The following is a 22,049-nucleotide window of genomic DNA, read 5'->3' on the forward strand; positions in this document are numbered from 1 at the left end:
CAGTATCAAATACTGGTTTTCATGTGCACGCGTAAAGTTGGTTTCGCCTTGTGTCCATTGTGTAAAAATTTTTATAGTCATCACATAGCAAGTATTTGTGGTTATCTAAATTAAGGAATAGTAGCAATATCCAAAACCGCAAATTGTTATTATTAAGATTAATCAAATTTATGAATGCACAGGTTTGTATCATCAATGCACGCATACAGTCATATATTCGCTGTGAACGCTGAAAACAAACTGCGTTTGTAGTTCGACATCGCATCGCACCGTCATTCATTCCCGTTTCTTACTGCTATGTGTATTGGTTCGGCAAGTGATTGGCAAAACGAGCAAAACAAACCCAACAAACCTATCGGACGAGCTCGCGGGTTGCTGCCCTGTTTTGCTTTGGCTGTGTATGACATTCTCGTTTCTTGTCGGTAAAGTTTTGGCTGCTTGTGGCCCAGTTGTATTGGTGAAATAATCGAACAAAAGTGACAGCTCAAATGTACGACGGATGGAAAATATAATCTGACAATGCGTGACGGCATTTCGAACTTATTGGAAAAATCTGTATTTAGGACATTGGTGCAATAAATATTAGCAGTGATAAAAGTGGACTAAAGTTGCCAACGATTGCTGGTCATGTTGAACGTACGTGTGCGCGAGTTAACAGCCCGGTAAGTTTCGCAGTGTTGAATTCTGTTTGTTGTGCGACTTTCGTTGGGGTGGAATCCTGTTCCAACTGGGGAAAGCATAAAAGATGGCTTTTGTGGGTGCAGGCCGTGCCTGGGTAAATGATCATCGGTGAAACTTGTGATGTTTTTTTGTGCTGCCGGAATATATAATCAAGTTAGATGAGTAACATAGTACCTGGACGTGTGCATGGATTTGTAACTCGGGAAACAATACTAGACAGGTAAGTCTAAGCTTCTCAGGAAACTCACAAATTTCTCCGTAGTAGCATTCAGAAAAAGTATCAGTATTAAGTTCAGCATAGAACGTGGGCAGTTGGATTCATAGTTGTTACAATGAAAAGTCGGGGAAAGTTTCTGGTTTCCATTCCCGTTTTTGTTCATTCAGTTTGTAAGACAAACTCAAGCAGAAACAGATTAACAAAGCAATGTTCTATTAATGTTGGAATAACCTGTGTTCTGCACATATAAGTGGTTAAGGTTTTATCTCAATTTGTTGAATCTCAGTCATGAAATAAACTGAATCTAGTAAGAGAAGATTTAATTTTATAATACGGACGAGGAAGTCGTTTGTTCTAGGAATTTGCTGTAATCATTGTTTTTGCTGACTATGTGATGCATTCACCCAGTAAGCATCATTTCGCTCTGGATGGATGTACTCTAGAAAGCTCGGACTCTCTGATAGTTAAACAATGAGCTATACTGTAGCTATACTTACTACAATAAATAGTGCAGTGCCTAGATACTACGTGAGATTGGGATTACTTCATGGCAAAATAAATATTTATTTATTCTAGTCGGTAACGAAATGGCTGTTGGCAACGGGTATCATGGGTACGGGTAAGCTTTTCCAACACTAATAACTGGCGCATGTAAGCTCTAGCATCTATCTCTATTATTACGGGGAGAATGCAAAGAAAACAATGTGCAACCCCAGAGAGGTCGAACATCGCTTCACCGATATAACTATCAGTAGAAAAACATATTTTATGCTAAATGCGTTTTTGCAAGACGTGTATGAGCGTAGCTCAATCTTTTGTCCGCATTATAGAAGAATTTATTAGAAAAATATTCTACCTGTGATGTTCTGTTATCTTTCTGTCTTAAGAACACATTTTTCACATGCCCAATATAATATATAATGAATATATATTGAACGAATCATTTACTCAAACTCAAACACGGGTTTTAGCAAAAAGTATATTTTAACAAATGGAGGATTCACAAAAAAATTGTTTAATTTGATATACGGCCATTGTAATTACTCGTTCTTGTCATCCTCACAGTAAAAAAACCATTCCACGAATAAGCGAAACCACCAAATCGAACCTCAACGGCGAAAGTACTTAGAATGCTCCGCACGAGTTTTTATTAATTATACGTCGTCGGCTGCATGGCGGGACAATCACATTAACTTTAACGCTTTGCATGCAATATTCGTTTTTTTTCCTCTCTTCTAGCTTGTGCAGTGAGCTGCCTATCAAACGGCAATATGGGAACCGACCGGCACTTGCACAGTTACAGAATATGCACTTTGTATAAGTTTACCTCTGCCGCATGCTCGCCGTTTCGCGTCGTTCAATTAAAATGATGGTGTACTGTTCGACGCATGTTTTTAATACCGTTCTCGGGCAAACGAATGCACCAGGCAAATATGCTAAGAAATGACCCACTTTTGGGCTGCTGACATTAAGCGAAACTGATACCGGCGGACTGCAGTAAAGGTGCACCTGAAGGCTGTGAAAGTCTAGCAATTAACGGGTTTGATTTTGACACCTTATAATTTGTCCGTCAATCTGCAATTGATGGTAAGACGGCTTGCTACCAAATTGCAAACCAAGTTTTGAACGTATTATCTGTGCCACGAAAAAGAGGAGAAAAAATTATTTAATTATTGCTTCTGGCATTTGATTATCTGCATTATCAGTCCAACAATGCGCAGTACGATTGTTGGCAGGATTGTCGTACTGTCGTTACTGTAGGATTACAGCGTTTTTCTGTTAAAAATGAGTGTAAATAGTAGTAATTTGCAACCGCTGCACGTATGAGACGAGGTTTGCAAAGTTAACAACTTTTCAACTTTATATCAAACGCCATGTTTCTTGCGGAATTACTATTATTATCGTTGCGGTCTTTACCTTATCGGAATCCATCACCCATGCTTTGTGTTTAATACCTAGAACCCCTTTTCTAGACTGCTAAAGGTACCTTTCATAGATATCTAATGCTTCAATTTGCTCGCCGTACGAGTAAAACTGAATGATACATTTCTTTGAATTAATTAACCTTTGAAGTCTTCAACGCGGACTAAAATGTGTGCAAAAACATTACCGACTATCACGCTTTGACGCTGTTGAACGGTTAGGTGGCTGAGTTCAAATAGAATTCGACACAAACAGATTATCGGTGTTCTTTCATGTGGTAGTCAAGTGACCTATGCAGGCCAAAACATGCTAAAAAACCCACCGCTCAAAGAGGGGTATCAATTGCAAAGCATGCACTAGAAAATTGAAGATTCAGCAATCGCAATGACTTTTCTCAGTCTGCTAAGTGGGGCTTCATTGCTTGCGTGCTATCAATAATCATTTTTGTTATTGTTGCGTGAATAGTCTAGCTGTCTAGGCAATTAGTTTATGTTTTCTCAACTTAGCGTCTGATTTTTAATGGGGTGTGTACATTGAATCTATGAGCAAAATTACTATCTACGATCATAGTTAGTACTAGGGGTATGTCAATGTAGGATGCGATAAGCGCATCGTGAACGATGCTGAATAGCTGACTAGATTTCATGAAAAAAAGGATAAATTGTACGAATTTATTGTAGTGATTGTCACGTTGCCAGCATCTATTGAAAATATAAGGTTTTATGAAAGGAGTTTATGAAAATGAAGGAACAGTTTTTTGTAATATTTTTTATCAAAATAGAAGTTTTCTATTGGTTTTACCGTGTATAGTTTATTGCGTTGTGATCAATTCAAATTGTCAAGTGCGAACTAATCTAAAAAAAGTTCGTTACACATCAACGTCAACCATTTTTGAGTCTTGTGTGGTCTTACAAACTCCAAGTCAGCCATTTGTGACTTCTAAACAGTGCTAGTAGCGAGTTGCTTTTAAGTAATTTTGTCACAACTTTGAGGCTAGTCACTGAAAAGCCTTTATTTACGCCAAAACGTCACTAAAGTCACTATTTTACAACAAAATGATCACTAAAGTCACTATTTTAGCTCTAAGTAACAAAAATAATTTGGACAGTTGGGTTCGTTTGGTTTTTTCGTTGGCTTTTCCATCATGAAAGTTACATGCCACCCACTGTTCTCGAATCTCTCCACCCACTCTTTAGTCAGTGTTGTGCGTAGTGTTGCGAAATTTCGACACTGCAAAATGAAAATGATACGAAAGCATTTTCACTCTCACTTTCATCACACTGATATTGAGTGTCACTCGTGTCAGTTCTCGATGTATATCAAGTCAGTAATATAAATGACATGTCTTAATTAATACCGAAATTATTTGATCTGACTTCATTGCATGAAGTCGATGGAGTAGGTAAGCATCGACATCCTCAACCGCATAAACCTTGCTAAAGTAACATAGCGTGTACGAAATTACAGTAATGCTGCCCCTCAGCATGATCGCTGTCAAATGATTGGAGCTGAAAGTAATTATCACTTTCAGCTCGTTCGTGTCGAAGCTGATATTCGCAGGCGTCAGTTTCAACTGAGAATCTATCACTGACAGTGAAAATTTGCAACACTGGTTGTGCGTGAAATTACGTAACAAATTTGATTTCCTTGTCCTAAATCGACGGTACTCTCCTGTTCTTACTGATTGAAAAGGAGTAAAACATTCGAAGTTATGGAATGCTTACACAATAATACAATAAAGAAACTAGAAAATCGCGCGGGAGGGGATGGAGATGAATGTGTGAACAAATTGAAGAGTACACAGATGACAGAGCCATGTCCAAAGATCACACGAATGGCTTGGGAAGTATAAAGAAGGATTCTCTTGAAACACTCAATGTTATGATGAAGAAATATTTCCCAGGATCACGATCCATTCTAGAAAAAGGAACGTAGGACTCAAATGCGCCATGTGCGGTTCGAATATCGCTAGGACAAATGCGCATTACATAGCCTGCGATATCTTCACTGAATCGAAAGTGGAATGGAATGGGCAAATCATTTAAGCCCTGTAAGTCCCTGGGACTGGATGGATTATTACCAATAATGCTTCAACATTTTGGAAGGGTAATAATTGCATTCATAACCGAGATATTTAGGGCCAGTCTAACACTTGATTACATAACCACTAACTGGAGAAACACGAGAGTGATTTTTATATCAAAGGTTGGCAAGCGCGATAAAACACTTTCTAAAGCCTTTTTTTCCTGTATGGACTTCCTCACTGCGACCAGAATCGTAGATCTATTGTGAGATATGCCCGGGTGTTTGCTGTATCTCGCACTTCTGTTAATTGCAATACCTCTATTGAGAAGATTACATGCTTATTATTATTGTTCATCAGTGCTTGTGTGTAATGTGCTACTCTTCCTTTACACGCTTACTGTTCTACTATACCAATACTCGTTCCTCTTGCCAAATATCACCAATTATAATTCCCTGGAGAAGTTTCGTCGTGCGTCCTTCTGGCCAGTTTTATTGATAAGAGGGACTTATTTTTTGTTAAGAGGAAGTCACGCAAAGGTATTTGTAGATTTCAGCGTAAAGGAAGGGTAACTGGTGGGGAGCCTGAGAATAAACTCATACTTAAGTTCTTTTTGACATCGGATGGCCTGGTTCTACTAAGATTCGAACCCACGACCATTCGCTTGACAAAGCGGACTCTGCAACCTTGCGGCTACGCAGCTCCTCTAAAAAGCCTTTAGACCAATTAGTCTAACCTCCATTATGTTAAAAATAATAGAAAAACATATTTACTACCACGTTAAATCAACGTATCTAAAATTTTTTTCGCTGAGAAGGTATCAGTTTGCATATCGTAGCAACATGTCATGTCAACATACAAATGCTGACGACAAAAAATAGCGATCGCACTAGCTGCTTTCTTAGACATAGAGGGGGCTTTTATATATGTATCTCTTCACTCAATGCTCAACGCAATGAGATGCCATGAATTTGATACATGTCCCTCAAAAAGGATTCAAACAATGCTGAATAGTCGTGAGATAACTGCAGTTCACAAGGAACACAACTAAGGGATGATCGAAAGGTGGAGTTCTATCGCTTTTTTTCCTGTTGGGGGTTTTTTTTTCGGACCACTGCGTCCATTTATTTGAACTATTGTGGTATGCCCCGGTTTGCTGTACTGCGCTTTAAGCTTGTCCACCACTTCTTGAGGAAGTGATAGACGGTAAGCTACAGCGAGATAGGTGCCAATCGGGAATAACTTGTTTTATGAAACTAGTTACCCTGACTGGCGGCGCAGACCAGATTTTCTTGGGTTCTAGGGAGCCCTTATTGAAGTACTAAAGTCTGCGTCTAATTAGTGCTCCGCAAAAGAAGCAACAAATATCATCTTGGGTGAAACCAATTTTCTGAAGATGATGTTTGCTTGGACAGTGACCTGTTATTGAGACTCAGCAACTTTTGAGAAATTTTTGTGTTTGGTGTTATAAATCGAGTGCTTAAGAGATTTCACTGCCTTCCAACGGGATGTAATCTCTCGTTGTTCCCATTCCTTTAGTTCAGCCTTCAAGACACGGTGTGAGATACCACAAAACGGTTTTGGACCAATGAAGGTTGATTGGGAACCAAATCTAGCGAGTTCATCTGCAACTTCATTGCCCTCTTTTCCGCAGTGACCAGGAATCCAGTAAAGATTTACAGAATTCAACTGGCTCATCTGTTGTGGAAGGCAAATGCAGTCCCAGGCAATTATAGACATGCACTTGTAGGCTTTCAGGGTCTCAAGTGCCGCTTGACTGTCCGAGAAAATGCAGATGTTGGTATGTCTATACTTCCTTTTCAGGCAGATATTGGCACATTCTATAACGGCGGCCATTTTCAGCCTGGAAGACTGTACGCCAGTTTCCCATAGCTACTGATATTTTTGTTCAGAGGCGACGCGTGACCAAGTGGGCTACCTGTTCAATCAACATTTGCAACACTGAAACAACAGTATCGTGATAACAGTTTCGAAAACTTTTATCTTTCTACATTTATCTATATGGCAAAGAAATTTTACGGTCTATTATGACCGCGAGTTTTCCGATAATTTTCTCGCTCGACGGATGGAGTTGTGATATGCAATGTCAGTATCATTCAGGTTTCGTCCAACGATAATTAAAATTATGTTTATGATCTTTTTGCCTCTAAACTTTTCGCATGAGTAAAAAACCTATCTTTGTTTATCAAATCTTAGTTCAATGCTAAAGCGTTTCCTTAGACGATGTTAAAATTTTAAGCTAAAAAGAAAGCAGCGCGTAAGAAGACAAACGTATACTATGCGGAATATGCGAGGTTCAAGTTTTCGAATGAACAAAATGGGTGTAGAGGTTTGAATTAAACTATACATCGACGGAAGAATTCCACCACATTGACAGAAATAATGAATGAATTTGCTCGTTTTTCATTTGCACTACGAAAGCTCTGAAGATGGATCTGCGAACTCTCGCGGCCACGTGGTCTCTCTCAAATTTCAATGACGTCGAGAGAAGAAACAGAAAGGCAAAACGAAACAGATTTACCAGACACTGAAGAGAGGTGGTGTGTAGGGGAAAGTAGGTAAAGACGGACACTGCGGGTAATATGGACACTTTTAATATTTCACAAACTAGAATGTATTATGATAGTTAAGTGAGGCGAATACCTTTTTTATAGTGTGTTAATGCTTTTGAGTTGCATTATCGGTTTTCAGCAAGCAAACTGTCAAATTTGTAAGTAAAACAAAGAACATTTTCGTGAACGCGCAATTTCATGTAATTTTTATTCCACGGAAAATAGTGAAAAACTCGTGAAACTTACGTGTTTTCATTTGTTCACAATAGTAAAGTGATAAATTAGTCCTTCCTCGGTTTTCTAGTGAAAATCCAGCAGATTTTCGATGTTCCGATGAAGAGCTACGATCGTTTGAAAAATTTACAACCAGGTCGGGCAAGACGGACACACTAAGGTAGGGAAAGATGGACACACAAATTTTCCAAGAATTTTCACATGTAGCATCTGTTGTGTACTGCAGATGTTCACAAAGTACACCCGCGAGAGAAACCAGCAGATATTAATCACTTAGCAGTAAGAACAGGCCATATAGGCGGAGAATTTTCGCCTTCATCGAAACCCATCCTCTCGGACTGTTCACGTGATGTATAGATGGACTCTAATAACGTAGAGTAATGTATGGCCATCACTTGACACATAAATCAGAAGAATGCTAAACGTACTTAACGTACTACATCTTTTTTGTGAGTGTCCACCTTTACCTTCGTAGTGTCCATCTTACCCACCCCAAGTGTCCGTCTTTCCCAACCATGTCAAAAAACAGCAATTTGTAGTCTTATTTTTGAAGACCCAAAACACATTAAACTTGGAGGAAGTTCACTAATACCAAAAATGATTATGAAAACAAATGACCTTAAGTTTCAATTTGTATGACTACTGCGATCTAAATAGCAATACCTAAGTAATTATTTCGATTAAACCTTAGGGTGTCCGTCTTTACCTACTTTCCCCTAATGAATGTTTTCTCTCGCTGACATCGGTTTTGTTCAGCAGAAAGTTTGAACCAAATATGTCATTTTTACGCGAGGCGTCGCTTTAGTAGTGGTGAGCATAAATGACCGCGTCTACCCTTCCGCTCTTGAAGGTGCAGAGAAGTGTTGAACGGCGGTTAGTTCAGGTGAAAGGTCTGAACAAACGGTAGTCATTATTGCGTGTGGCCGTGTGGGTTGCGTTGCGTGTGAGTTGTATGGCGTAGTCTGAAGTGTAGCCCATCAGGTTACATTCTTTATAGTGCATAAATTTCCACTATGTAGAAAATAAAATAAGGATGTTCGGGATAACATTAAAATTACAAATAAATTACCTTCGATAATTTTTCATCCACTCTACAAATATGAAAAAAATCACTTTTTTCCTGAGATTGTCTACCTGTCCTATGAACAGGTTGAACAGGTGGACGAGACGCCTCTGTTTTTGTTCTAGGACCGTACACTCCCACCGCTGTTACAATCTCTATTTTTGAACAGTCAATATAGAACTTGATCGATCCATTTCGAACGCTAGGTCCTCCCGCATCCTATACTGAGCGAGAGGGTTCATACACTGAGTATGGGATGTCGTAGTTGAATCTAGGTTCCATCCAATCACTGTTCATGTTCATCTAGTCTAGTATCACCTTTTGTTGTTTGAGCTTATGTGCACTTTTCTTTGCCTCTAGTACAGCGGTTCTCAACCTTTTTTTGTCCGCGTACCCCTTGGCGATATTTTCCAAATCAATTGTACCCCCTGGCAATATTTTCCAAATCAATTGTACACCCTGGCTTGGAATGTTCTCGCAGAGTGGGAGAGAGTAGTGGTAGATCATGTTGTGGTAGTCTAGTTCAGGTTTCATATTGAACTATGATTTGTTTGATTGCTACAGTCATGTTATAAGAACAAGTTTGAACAACAGAAAAAAAGTATTTAAAAAAATGCTTTGTCCGTCATTACTGATTTTTCTTTCGCGTACCCCCTGAAGGCTCTCGCGTACCCCTAGGGGTACGCGTACCCCAGGTTGAGAACCGCTGCTCTAGTAGAACGTGTTGATTCAAAGGAAGTAGATGGAGGATAGCTTGTAATGCTTTAGAAGGTGTACTCCGCATTGCTCCGGTAGTGGCAATTCAAGCTAGCCGCTGAAGTTCATCTAGCTTCCTCGTTGCCGTGGTCTCCTTCAAGGTTGCATATTCAACTTCGGGGTGTCAATTCCATTTAATTTTCCGCGTGCCAACAGCTCGCTCCACAAGTATAATTTTCTAACTTGATGTACGACAAACTTGCAGTCCTAAAGCAATTCTACAAGTTTGTTGAAGAAAGCAATGCCCTAACTCTGGTGCCTAAAGTGTGAGAGCCCATATTCACGGGAAGTTTAGCCAACATTCGCGGTGACTATTATAATATTCACCGCGAACATTGACTGAATATTGCACTGAATATGGGCTCTTACGCTTCAGGCATACGAGTTAAAGCATTACACTATTCGACAAACTTGTAGTTCTACTTAGGGGCTACAAGTTAGGTAGTGTATGACATCGTGTTTCTAAATTGTACTTATGAAGCGAGCTGTCAGCACGCGGCGAAAAAGTACCCTAAAATTGAATATGCAACCTTGGTCACCTTGGTTTCTATTGCCTTTGCTATGGTCATTGGTTGTAGACCTGACCTAACTGAGTTAAGTTTCGAAGTGGTCGAAATGAAACAGGAAAAGACTATACTGCAGCTTTTCACTAAGATTAAACATGTTGGAGTAGTTTTAGTCCAGAAACTCAGCTAGATTGCACATATTGAATAGGTCATCGGTAAAGCTACGAGTGCCCTCTGGGCGTGTAGCAGAGCTATTGGCAGAAAATGGAGTCTAAGGCCAAGTATGACATACACTAAAGTCGCTTTTTACGCGGGGGATACGTGCCGCGTAAAAAAAACCGCGTAAATTCCGGAATCCGCGTGAAAACCGCGTAAATTCCGGAATCCGCGTAAAAAAAACCTGCGTTAATTCTGCATTCCGAGTGAAGGGAAACCGAAATCCGCGCAAAAATAAAAAAATACCGCGTAAATTCCGGAATCCGCGTGAAAAAAACCGCGTAAATTCCAGAGTCCACGTAAAAACCCGCGTAAATTCCGGAATCCGCGTAAAAAAACCGCGTAAATTCCGGAATCCGCGTAAAAAAGCCGCGTAAGAAAAACCGCGTACAAAGCGACCTCAGTGTATTGGTTTTAACAGGCAATTATAAGATCAGGAAAAAGTATGCCTTGCTTGTGTGGTGGCCTAAAACAAAAGAACGGTCAACGCAGAACAAACTTGCAAATGCTAATTTGTAATGCAATTACAGGAGTAATGAATAGTGCTCTGTCGAAAGCTATAGATCCAATTCTGCATCTACTTCTCCATCAAATAGTACAACTAGAGGCGGAAATAGTGCATTGAAACCAGCACGCCATACAAAAGGACCTGATGGAGATCAGAGAGGCCAGCTGTCAATCATCAAAGATTTTCAGCTGAGCAGACATACAGGGTGTTAGGGAGCTGACTTAAAATCTTTTAAGGGTTGATAGAGGACCCTTTTTTATGACAAAAAACCTTCAATTCACTTTTATTCACTTTTTTCAGTTTTCGGTTATGTTTGCCTTTAGCGAGGTCTAGCACAAGAAGTATGATAGCTAGCTCAATTCTGTTGGTTTCGTTGGAAAGCTGAAAATATTTTGTAATCAATCTTGTTTCAAGCATTGATCTAATATGCAGTGAATGCTGTGAACAAGACGTCAACGACGCGTTTACGTAAACGCAGTGGAGCAGAAAATTGTGAATCTTACAACACTAAATGAAAGCGCAGTTTACTGCTTTTAAAGTGAAATAGCAGCTGAATTAAAAGCGTTAGATATTTGGTGTCAAAGAACAACTTAGAGTAGAGTAGACTTCAATGTTTAATTTAGTTAATAACAAAACCCATGTTTAATACACATTTCAGAGAGAAAATTGCAGTTTAGTTCTCAAAAAACATTTGATTTTACATTTGGTTTTTTTTACGAAGTGCTTCTTATTAAAATTTTCTCAGCTTCCCTGCGAATCCAACAGAATTGAGCTAGCTATCATGCTTTTTGTGCTAGAACTTGTTAAAGGCAAACATAATCAAAAACTGAAAAAGGTAATAACACTACAGTAGATAAATTTTGGCCACATACGTAGAAAATTTTATTTGACGTAGGACTACGTCTAACCGTACTATATCGAGATACATTCTGCGGTAACTAAAAACCAAGATGTAACATCGGAATAAAAGATTTCAAACGGTAATACTGGATAACAATAATCAATATGTCGTTGGATTGATAAAATGATGGACAATTTTGTGATTCTTCATATATCATTGTTACTTAATTGTTAAACAGTGAAAATTGATGAAAAATTTCAAGGTCGTATTTTCACGAACAATGTACCAATCACATGCGAGCACGCCTGGCACAGACTTCATGAGTGGACACCAACTGCCTGCTATGACAAACTCTATATCAGTGGAAAAAAAAATTTGACAGAATCTCCCCGTCCCAACAGGTCAACTAATATTTGCTCCTATGAACCTAGACTATTTTGATGTCTTGAAGGTGAAGCTTTTTCGGAAAGTTCGTAACAACCTTCTTTATCAGACAATTAAACGATCTGCTGTGAGAATGTTATTAAAACTGATGTCTTGAAGGAAAACATGCTGGCACAGGCAACAGTACTGCACCGAGCCATGTATGAGAAGACGGTCGCTCGTCGTCAGTGCAGTAGCACTCGATTACCATTTGTGTGCAGTCAAGCCAAGTAGAAACAATGTAGCTGCTGTCGACGTACAGTGGTGCGTGTTTGCACACTACGCTGTGCGGCCGTGGATCAAATAATTCTGTACGCAACAGTATATCATGATGTTGGATGTTGCATCCAATATGTGATTACAACTGAACGGATTTTGACCAAAGCATTGATCGAATTCTGAATTCTCTAGATGAAATATAAAACTATCGTAGTCCTACGTCAAACAGGCGGTCGTGTCTTTGATACCACCCTCGTACTATTTCATTGAATAGGGTCCTGTATAACCCCTTGAAGGTGTTTTTTGAGCTCTCTAACACCATGTATATTCATCTATTCATCTTGCTAGACTTTGGAATAATTTTTTGGTTAGTTATTCTATTTTCATATTTGATTGTTATATTATTTTCTGAAACTATTATTATTTTCTGCGTTGTCATTAACGTTTTGACATAATTTAGGCTGTTTCCCATTATCATAAGTTTCCCTTCATTTGGAAAGCTTTTTGCGTCGATCTGGAGCATTATTAACTAATAGTATGAAAGTAGTATGGTAATATGTAGCTAGTTGGAGAAAAGAATGGTTTTGAGAAATTTAACCAAATCTAGTTTCATATTAAGATCTCTTTTTAAATATTTTTTACCATTTTGCAGAGATGGAGAGATTTTTTAGACTCATGAGTTATTCTGAACGGGCGTATGCATTTTGGTATAGGTTTTATTCAAAACATTTTAGCTCAGATAACGTTGGTTGTATAGTAGAACTGTCTGAAAATGAGTTGTAGGGAATTAATGATGCCCCATAATAAATATACACCGTGAAAAAAACTTATGACTAGAATAATTTAAAATAAACACTAAATTTCAATTTAAGAAAAAAGTTTTTTTTTTTGATAGTACGGATAAGATTAATCTGAATTTCTCAGTCTTTTTAAAGATATTTTACGACAATCTGTGTAAATTACATGACGTTTCGGCCGTTTCTGGTGGCCTTTTTCAAGGGGAGCTGTATTTGAAAATGGCCTCCAAAACGGCCGAACCGTCGAGCAATTTATACAGATTGTCGTACAATATCTTCAGAAAGACAGAAAAAGCCAGATTTATCCTATCCGTATAACTTGTAGTTATATCAAATTTTTGATGAAAGATTACATTAAAAAAAAATCTAATTTCAACATTTTTCAAAAAATTTGTATTTAAATGATTTTGAAAGATTCAGAAGGTCATTTAAATTCAAATATCTCTTGGTAGTTAACATTTTAAATGCATCGGTTTTTGAGTTATTTTGTTCGACAAATTTTCAATGTTCAGGAAAATATACGTTACTGTTAATTTGTCCGTGGTTCTCCGGCACAAACCATAAATTCATTAAAATGTATTATCAATATTATACAATTCATTATTTGACAACAGGACGATTGTGCGAACAGTTCTCAAGAAAGGGTTAAAATGTTTCAAATGATATGTTTTTATATATATATGGACACATTATTTCAGTGGTTTCCAATCTCCTGTTGGAAAATACTGCATTATTTGTTTAAAAAATATCCCAAAAACTTCACTATGGTATCTTGTGTACACTGCCGGTAACCGCAAGTCATTCTCATCTGTAATTTTGTCAGTTTTATGTTAGCATCGGGTTTTGGCCTATCTTTGAGTGTATTTTCAGATGTACCGATAGAAAATAGTGGTTTGTTCAATAAAAGTGAAAATCAATTCCAAGTCAAAGCCTATTGTGAAAAGTAACCGCAAGTCAGTTCGAATTTATGAAAAAAAAAAACATGCACATGTGAAATAGCGAAGTTTGATATGACTGTTGATATGAAAATAAGTTACAAAATTCAATTATTAGGATTTTTTTTTGTTTGTATTGATGATGAATTCATGTGCAGCAATTTCCTGCTTATGCGAGCTCAAGTCCACTTTTTACACTGTTCAATAAGGGTTTCGATAGCGTGTCCCTCTCGTTTTTTTCTAGGTTATAGTACATTTTCAGATACACCCTCTTTCTTCTTCTGAAATTTGAAAAGGTTCCATTTAAAAAAAAAATTGTTATATTTTCAAAACAGTTTTAAGCAATATTAATCTTATTCTAGATTGATACTAAGTAGCTGAAAAAAGGTTTAAAAGATCCTCCCTTTTCCTTCAAAAGATGCCTCCTTATAAAAATAATGTCAGATTTTTGTGTAAAAGAAAAATTCAATGGCCTTACTATGTTCAATTCAAGTTTTTTTATTGATAGGAAAAAGATTTAGTTTCTATATAGATTGATATTGTTCTGGCAAGCCGTTCCAATATGATTTGAACTCGTTGTTGACAAGCGGTATAACGTCATTAAGCAATGCTACTTTTCTCTCTTGACTGATTCCTTTGGGTTTCAGTTAACATTTCAGCGTATCTCCCATAAAGAATCCACCTGTCTGAATCTGCTTCATATGCTTTTTTGAGAGTGGATTCCATCGCTTCATAGGTTTACTTTTATCGAAAACATTATTATAACAAGGGTCAAAGCATCCCTTCTTGATAATAATATACTTCATATCTTCGATATGAAATGCCAAACGCAAATGCTTAGCATATTTTTCACATATCGGGCACGACTCAGGGTTTTCAGATGATTCGTCAGTTACGATATGACCAGCTTGCTTTTGGTGAAGAATCGAAGACTTGCACTGTACTTTGAAGCCGATCGTGTTCATATCGAACTTCCGGCATACCTACCTTCAAAGATTCAATTTTTTCGGCCACTAAGTGGAATCTGTAGTTCTTCCGCTTCTTAAGTTCCTCTAAAATTAAATGGTCTTCAACACGACGGGTAAATGTAACCAACTTCACTGTTTCTCGGAAAAACGTGGCCTGAATCGATCTTGGATCTGAATCCTGTCATCCTTCCCACTCTTGTTCAGTTGGTTGCCTTTATGGCATGTGCCTTACGCCTCCTCTTTGTAGAGTCCTCTTTTTGGGTTTGTTTCTGGGTTCGCTTCTTCGTGGATCTACCTATCCGGAAAACCAGCAGTACTCAAAGAAAATTTTTACACTCCCACCGCTGTTACAATCTCTATTTTTGAACAGTCAATATAGAACTTGATCGATCCATTTCGAACGCTAGGTCCTCCCGCATCCTATACTGAGCGAGAGGGTTCATACACTGAGTATGGGATGTCGTAGTTGAATCTAGGTTCCATCCAATCACTGTTCATGTTCATCTAGTCTAGTATCACCTTTTGTTGTTTGAGCTTATGTGCACTTTTCTTTGCCTCTAGTACAGCGGTTCTCAACCTTTTTTTGTCCGCGTACCCCTTGGCGATATTTTCCAAATCAATTGTACCCCCTGGCAATATTTTCCAAATCAATTGTACCCCCTGGCTTGGAATGTTCTCGCAGAGTGGGAGAGAGTAGTGGTAGATCATGTTGTGGTAGTCTAGTTCAGGTTTCATATTGAACTATGATTTGTTTGATTGCTACAGTCATGTTATAAGAACAAGTTTGAACAACAGAAAAAAAGTATTTAAAAAAATGCTTTGTCCGTCATTACTGATTTTTCTTTCGCGTACCCCCTGAAGGCTCTCGCGTACCCCTAGGGGTACGCGTACCCCAGGTTGAGAACCGCTGCTCTAGTAGAACGTGTTGATTCAAAGGAAGTAGATGGAGGATAGCTTGTAATGCTTTAGAAGGTGTACTCCGCATTGCTCCGGTAGTGGCAATTCAAGCTAGCCGCTGAAGTTCATCTAGCTTCCTCGTTGCCGTGGTCTCCTTCAAGGTTGCATATTCAACTTCGGGGTGTCAATTCCATTTAATTTTCCGCGTGCCAACAGCTCGCTCCACAAGTATAATTTTCTAACTTGATGTACGACAAACTTGCAGTCCTAAAGCAATTCTACAAGTTTGTTGAAGAAAGCAATGCCCTAACTCTGGTGCCTAAAGTGTGAGAGCCCATATTCACGGGATGTTTAGCCAACATTCGCGGTGACTATTATAATATTCACCGCGAACATTGACTGAATATTGCACTGAATATGGGCTCTTACGCTTCAGGCATACGAGTTAAAGCATTACACTATTCGACAAACTTGTAGTTCTACTTAGGGGCTACAAGTTAGGTAGTGTATGACATCGTGTTTCTAAATTGTACTTATGAAGCGAGCTGTCAGCACGCGGCGAAAAAGTACCCTAAAATTGAATATGCAACCTTGGTCACCTTGGTTTCTATTGCCTTTGCTATGGTCATTGGTTGTAGACCTGACCTAACTGAGTTAAGTTTCGAAGTGGTCGAAATGAAACAGGAAAAGACTATACTGCAGCTTTTCACTAAGATTAAACATGTTGGAGTAGTTTTAGTCCAGAAACTCAGCTAGATTGCACATATTGAATAGGTCATCGGTAAAGCTACGAGTGCCCTCTGGGCGTGTAGCAGAGCTATTGGCAGAAAATGGAGTCTAAGGCCAAGTATGACATACACTAAAGTCGCTTTTTACGCGGGGGATACGTGCCGCGTAAAAAAAACCGCGTAAATTCCGGAATCCGCGTGAAAACCGCGTAAATTCCGGAATCCGCGTAAAAAAAACCTGCGTTAATTCTGCATTCCGAGTGAAGGGAAACCGAAATCCGCGCAAAAATAAAAAAATACCGCGTAAATTCCGGAATCCGCGTGAAAAAAACCGCGTAAATTCCAGAGTCCACGTAAAAACCCGCGTAAATTCCGGAATCCGCGTAAAAAAACCGCGTAAATTCCGGAATCCGCGTAAAAAAGCCGCGTAAGAAAAACCGCGTACAAAGCGACCTCAGTGTATTGGTTTTAACAGGCAATTATAAGATCAGGAAAAAGTATGCCTTGCTTGTGTGGTGGCCTAAAACAAAAGAACGGTCAACGCAGAACAAACTTGCAAATGCTAATTTGTAATGCAATTACAGGAGTAATGAATAGTGCTCTGTCGAAAGCTATAGATCCAATTCTGCATCTACTTCTCCATCAAATAGTACAACTAGAGGCGGAAATAGTGCATTGAAACCAGCACGCCATACAAAAGGACCTGATGGAGATCAGAGAGGCCAGCTGTCAATCATCAAAGATTTTCAGCTGAGCAGACATACAGGGTGTTAGGGAGCTGACTTAAAATCTTTTAAGGGTTGATAGAGGACCCTTTTTTATGACAAAAAACCTTCAATTCACTTTTATTCACTTTTTTCAGTTTTCGGTTATGTTTGCCTTTAGCGAGGTCTAGCACAAGAAGTATGATAGCTAGCTCAATTCTGTTGGTTTCGTTGGAAAGCTGAAAATATTTTGTAATCAATCTTGTTTCAAGCATTGATCTAATATGCAGTGAATGCTGTGAACAAGACGTCAACGACGCGTTTACGTAAACGCAGTGGAGCAGAAAATTGTGAATCTTACAACACTAAATGAAAGCGCAGTTTACTGCTTTTAAAGTGAAATAGCAGCTGAATTAAAAGCGTTAGATATTTGGTGTCAAAGAACAACTTAGAGTAGAGTAGACTTCAATGTTTAATTTAGTTAATAACAAAACCCATGTTTAATACACATTTCAGAGAGAAAATTGCAGTTTAGTTCTCAAAAAACATTTGATTTTACATTTGGTTTTTTTTACGAAGTGCTTCTTATTAAAATTTTCTCAGCTTCCCTGCGAATCCAACAGAATTGAGCTAGCTATCATGCTTTTTGTGCTAGAACTTGTTAAAGGCAAACATAATCAAAAACTGAAAAAGGTAATAACACTACAGTAGATAAATTTTGGCCACATACGTAGAAAATTTTATTTGACGTAGGACTACGTCTAACCGTACTATATCGAGATACATTCTGCGGTAACTAAAAACCAAGATGTAACATCGGAATAAAAGATTTCAAACGGTAATACTGGATAACAATAATCAATATGTCGTTGGATTGATAAAATGATGGACAATTTTGTGATTCTTCATATATCATTGTTACTTAATTGTTAAACAGTGAAAATTGATGAAAAATTTCAAGGTCGTATTTTCACGAACAATGTACCAATCACATGCGAGCACGCCTGGCACAGACTTCATGAGTGGACACCAACTGCCTGCTATGACAAACTCTATATCAGTGGAAAAAAAAATTTGACAGAATCTCCCCGTCCCAACAGGTCAACTAATATTTGCTCCTATGAACCTAGACTATTTTGATGTCTTGAAGGTGAAGCTTTTTCGGAAAGTTCGTAACAACCTTCTTTATCAGACAATTAAACGATCTGCTGTGAGAATGTTATTAAAACTGATGTCTTGAAGGAAAACATGCTGGCACAGGCAACAGTACTGCACCGAGCCATGTATGAGAAGACGGTCGCTCGTCGTCAGTGCAGTAGCACTCGATTACCATTTGTGTGCAGTCAAGCCAAGTAGAAACAATGTAGCTGCTGTCGACGTACAGTGGTGCGTGTTTGCACACTACGCTGTGCGGCCGTGGATCAAATAATTCTGTACGCAACAGTATATCATGATGTTGGATGTTGCATCCAATATGTGATTACAACTGAACGGATTTTGACCAAAGCATTGATCGAATTCTGAATTCTCTAGATGAAATATAAAACTATCGTAGTCCTACGTCAAACAGGCGGTCGTGTCTTTGATACCACCCTCGTACTATTTCATTGAATAGGGTCCTGTATAACCCCTTGAAGGTTTTTTTTTGAGCTCTCTAACACCATGTATATTCATCTATTCATCTTGCTAGACTTTGGAATAATTTTTTGGTTAGTTATTCTATTTTCATATTTGATTGTTATAATATTTTCTGAAACTATTATTATTTTCTGCGTTGTCATTAACGTTTTGACATAATTTAGGCTGTTTCCCATTATCATAAGTTTCCCTTCATTTGGAAAGCTTTTTGCGTCGATCTGGAGCATTATTAACTAATAGTATGAAAGTAGTATGGTAATATGTAGCTAGTTGGAGAAAAGAATGGTTTTGAGAAATTTAACCAAATCTAGTTTCATATTAAGATCTCTTTTTAAATATTTTTTACCATTTTGCAGAGATGGAGAGATTTTTTAGACTCATGAGTTATTCTGAACGGGCGTATGCATTTTGGTATAGGTTTTATTCAAAACATTTTAGCTCAGATAACGTTGGTTGTATAGTAGAACTGTCTGAAAATGAGTTGTAGGGAATTAATGATGCCCCATAATAAATATACACCGTGAAAAAAACTTATGACTAGAATAATTTAAAATAAACACTAAATTTCAATTTAAGAAAAAAGTTTTTTTTTTTTTGATAGTACGGATAAGATTAATCTGAATTTCTCAGTCTTTTTAAAGATATTTTACGACAATCTGTGTAAATTACATGACGTTTCGGCCGTTTCTGGTGGCCTTTTTCAAGGGGAGCTGTATTTGAAAATGGCCTCCAAAACGGCCGAACCGTCGAGCAATTTATACAGATTGTCGTACAATATCTTCAGAAAGACAGAAAAAGCCAGATTTATCCTATCCGTATAACTTGTAGTTATATCAAATTTTTGATGAAAGATTACATTAAAAAAAAATCTAATTTCAACATTTTTCAAAAAATTTGTATTTAAATGATTTTGAAAGATTCAGAAGGTCATTTAAATTCAAATATCTCTTGGTAGTTAACATTTTAAATGCATCGGTTTTTGAGTTATTTTGTTCGACAAATTTTCAATGTTCAGGAAAATATACGTTACTGTTAATTTGTCCGTGGTTCTCCGGCACAAACCATAAATTCATTAAAATGTATTATCAATATTATACAATTCATTATTTGACAACAGGACGATTGTGCGAACAGTTCTCAAGAAAGGGTTAAAATGTTTCAAATGATATGTTTTTATATATATATGGACACATTATTTCAGTGGTTTCCAATCTCCTGTTGGAAAATACTGCATTATTTGTTTAAAAAATATCCCAAAAACTTCACTATGGTATCTTGTGTACACTGCCGGTAACCGCAAGTCATTCTCATCTGTAATTTTGTCAGTTTTATGTTAGCATCGGGTTTTGGCCTATCTTTGAGTGTATTTTCAGATGTACCGATAGAAAATAGTGGTTTGTTCAATAAAAGTGAAAATCAATTCCAAGTCAAAGCCTATTGTGAAAAGTAACCGCAAGTCAGTTCGAATTTATGGAAAAAAAAAAACATGCACATGTGAAATAGCGAAGTTTGATATGACTGTTGATATGAAAATAAGTTACAAAATTCAATTATTAGGATTTTTTTTTGTTTGTATTGATGATGAATTCATGTGCAGCAATTTCCTGCTTATGCGAGCTCAAGTCCACTTTTTACACTGTTCAATAAGGGTTTCGATAGCGTGTCCCTCTCGTTTTTTTCTAGGTTATAGTACATTTTCAGATACACCCTCTTTCTTCTTCTGAAATTTGAAAAGGTTCCATTTAAAAAAAAAATTGTTATATTTTCAAAACAGTTTTAAGCAATATTAATCTTATTCTAGATTGATACTAAGTAGCTGAAAAAAGGTTTAAAAGATCCTCCCTTTTCCTTCAAAAGATGCCTCCTTATAAAAATAATGTCAGATTTTTGTGTAAAAGAAAAATTCAATGGCCTTACTATGTTCAATTCAAGTTTTTTTATTGATAGGAAAAAGATTTAGTTTCTATATAGATTGATATTGTTCTGGCAAGCCGTTCCAATATGATTTGAACTCGTTGTTGACAAGCGGTATAACGTCATTAAGCAATGCTACTTTTCTCTCTTGACTGATTCCTTTGGGTTTCAGTTAACATTTCAGCGTATCTCCCATAAAGAATCCACCTGTCTGAATCTGCTTCATATGCTTTTTTGAGAGTGGATTCCATCGCTTCATAGGTTTACTTTTATCGAAAACATTATTATAACAAGGGTCAAAGCATCCCTTCTTGATAATAATATACTTCATATCTTCGATATGAAATGCCAAACGCAAATGCTTAGCATATTTTTCACATATCGGGCACGACTCAGGGTTTTCAGATGATTCGTCAGTTACGATATGACCAGCTTGCTTTTGGTGAAGAATCGAAGACTTGCACTGTACTTTGAAGCCGATCGTGTTCATATCGAACTTCCGGCATACCTACCTTCAAAGATTCAATTTTTTCGGCCACTAAGTGGAATCTGTAGTTCTTCCGCTTCTTAAGTTCCTCTAAAATTAAATGGTCTTCAACACGACGGGTAAATGTAACCAACTTCACTGTTTCTCGGAAAAACGTGGCCTGAATCGATCTTGGATCTGAATCCTGTCATCCTTCCCACTCTTGTTCAGTTGGGTGCCTTTATGGCATGTGCCTTACGCCTCCTCTTTGTAGAGTCCTCTTTTTGGGTTTGTTTCTGGGTTCGCTTCTTCGTGGATCTACCTATCCGGAAAACCAGCAGTACTCAAAGAAAATTTTTACACTCCCACCGCTGTTACAATCTCTATTTTTGAACAGTCAATATAGAACTTGATCGATCCATTTCGAACGCTAGGTCCTCCCGCATCCTATACTGAGCGAGAGGGTTCATACACTGAGTATGGGATGTCGTAGTTGAATCTAGGTTCCATCCAATCACTGTTCATGTTCATCTAGTCTAGTATCACCTTTTGTTGTTTGAGCTTATGTGCACTTTTCTTTGCCTCTAGTACAGCGGTTCTCAACCTTTTTTTGTCCGCGTACCCCTTGGCGATATTTTCCAAATCAATTGTACCCCCTGGCAATATTTTCCAAATCAATTGTACCCCCTGGCTTGGAATGTTCTCGCAGAGTGGGAGAGAGTAGTGGTAGATCATGTTGTGGTAGTCTAGTTCAGGTTTCATATTGAACTATGATTTGTTTGATTGCTACAGTCATGTTATAAGAACAAGTTTGAACAA

At 37.9% G+C, this 22,049-nt stretch overlaps 1 protein-coding gene across 6 annotated transcripts in view; it reads left to right on the forward strand.

Moving 5' to 3' along the window:
- The first annotated feature begins 314 nt into the window (after positions 1–314).
- Positions 315–22,049, forward strand: part of LOC129726915 (tyrosine-protein kinase hopscotch) — a 50,240-nt gene continuing 28,505 nt past the window's right edge. For 3 of the 6 annotated variants that reach the window (XM_055684169.1, XM_055684172.1, XM_055684170.1), the window contains exon 1: positions 315–662. The gene's annotated coding sequence lies outside the window, so the exon portion shown is untranslated. Of the gene's footprint in view, positions 902–22,049 lie in introns of all 6 variants that reach the window. The other 3 variants (XM_055684167.1, XM_055684166.1, XM_055684168.1) reach the window with 2 other exon arrangements.

Source organism: Wyeomyia smithii, chromosome 3, assembly GCF_029784165.1.
Source record: "Wyeomyia smithii strain HCP4-BCI-WySm-NY-G18 chromosome 3, ASM2978416v1, whole genome shotgun sequence".
Classification (NCBI taxonomy): Eukaryota; Metazoa; Arthropoda; class Insecta; order Diptera; family Culicidae; genus Wyeomyia; species Wyeomyia smithii.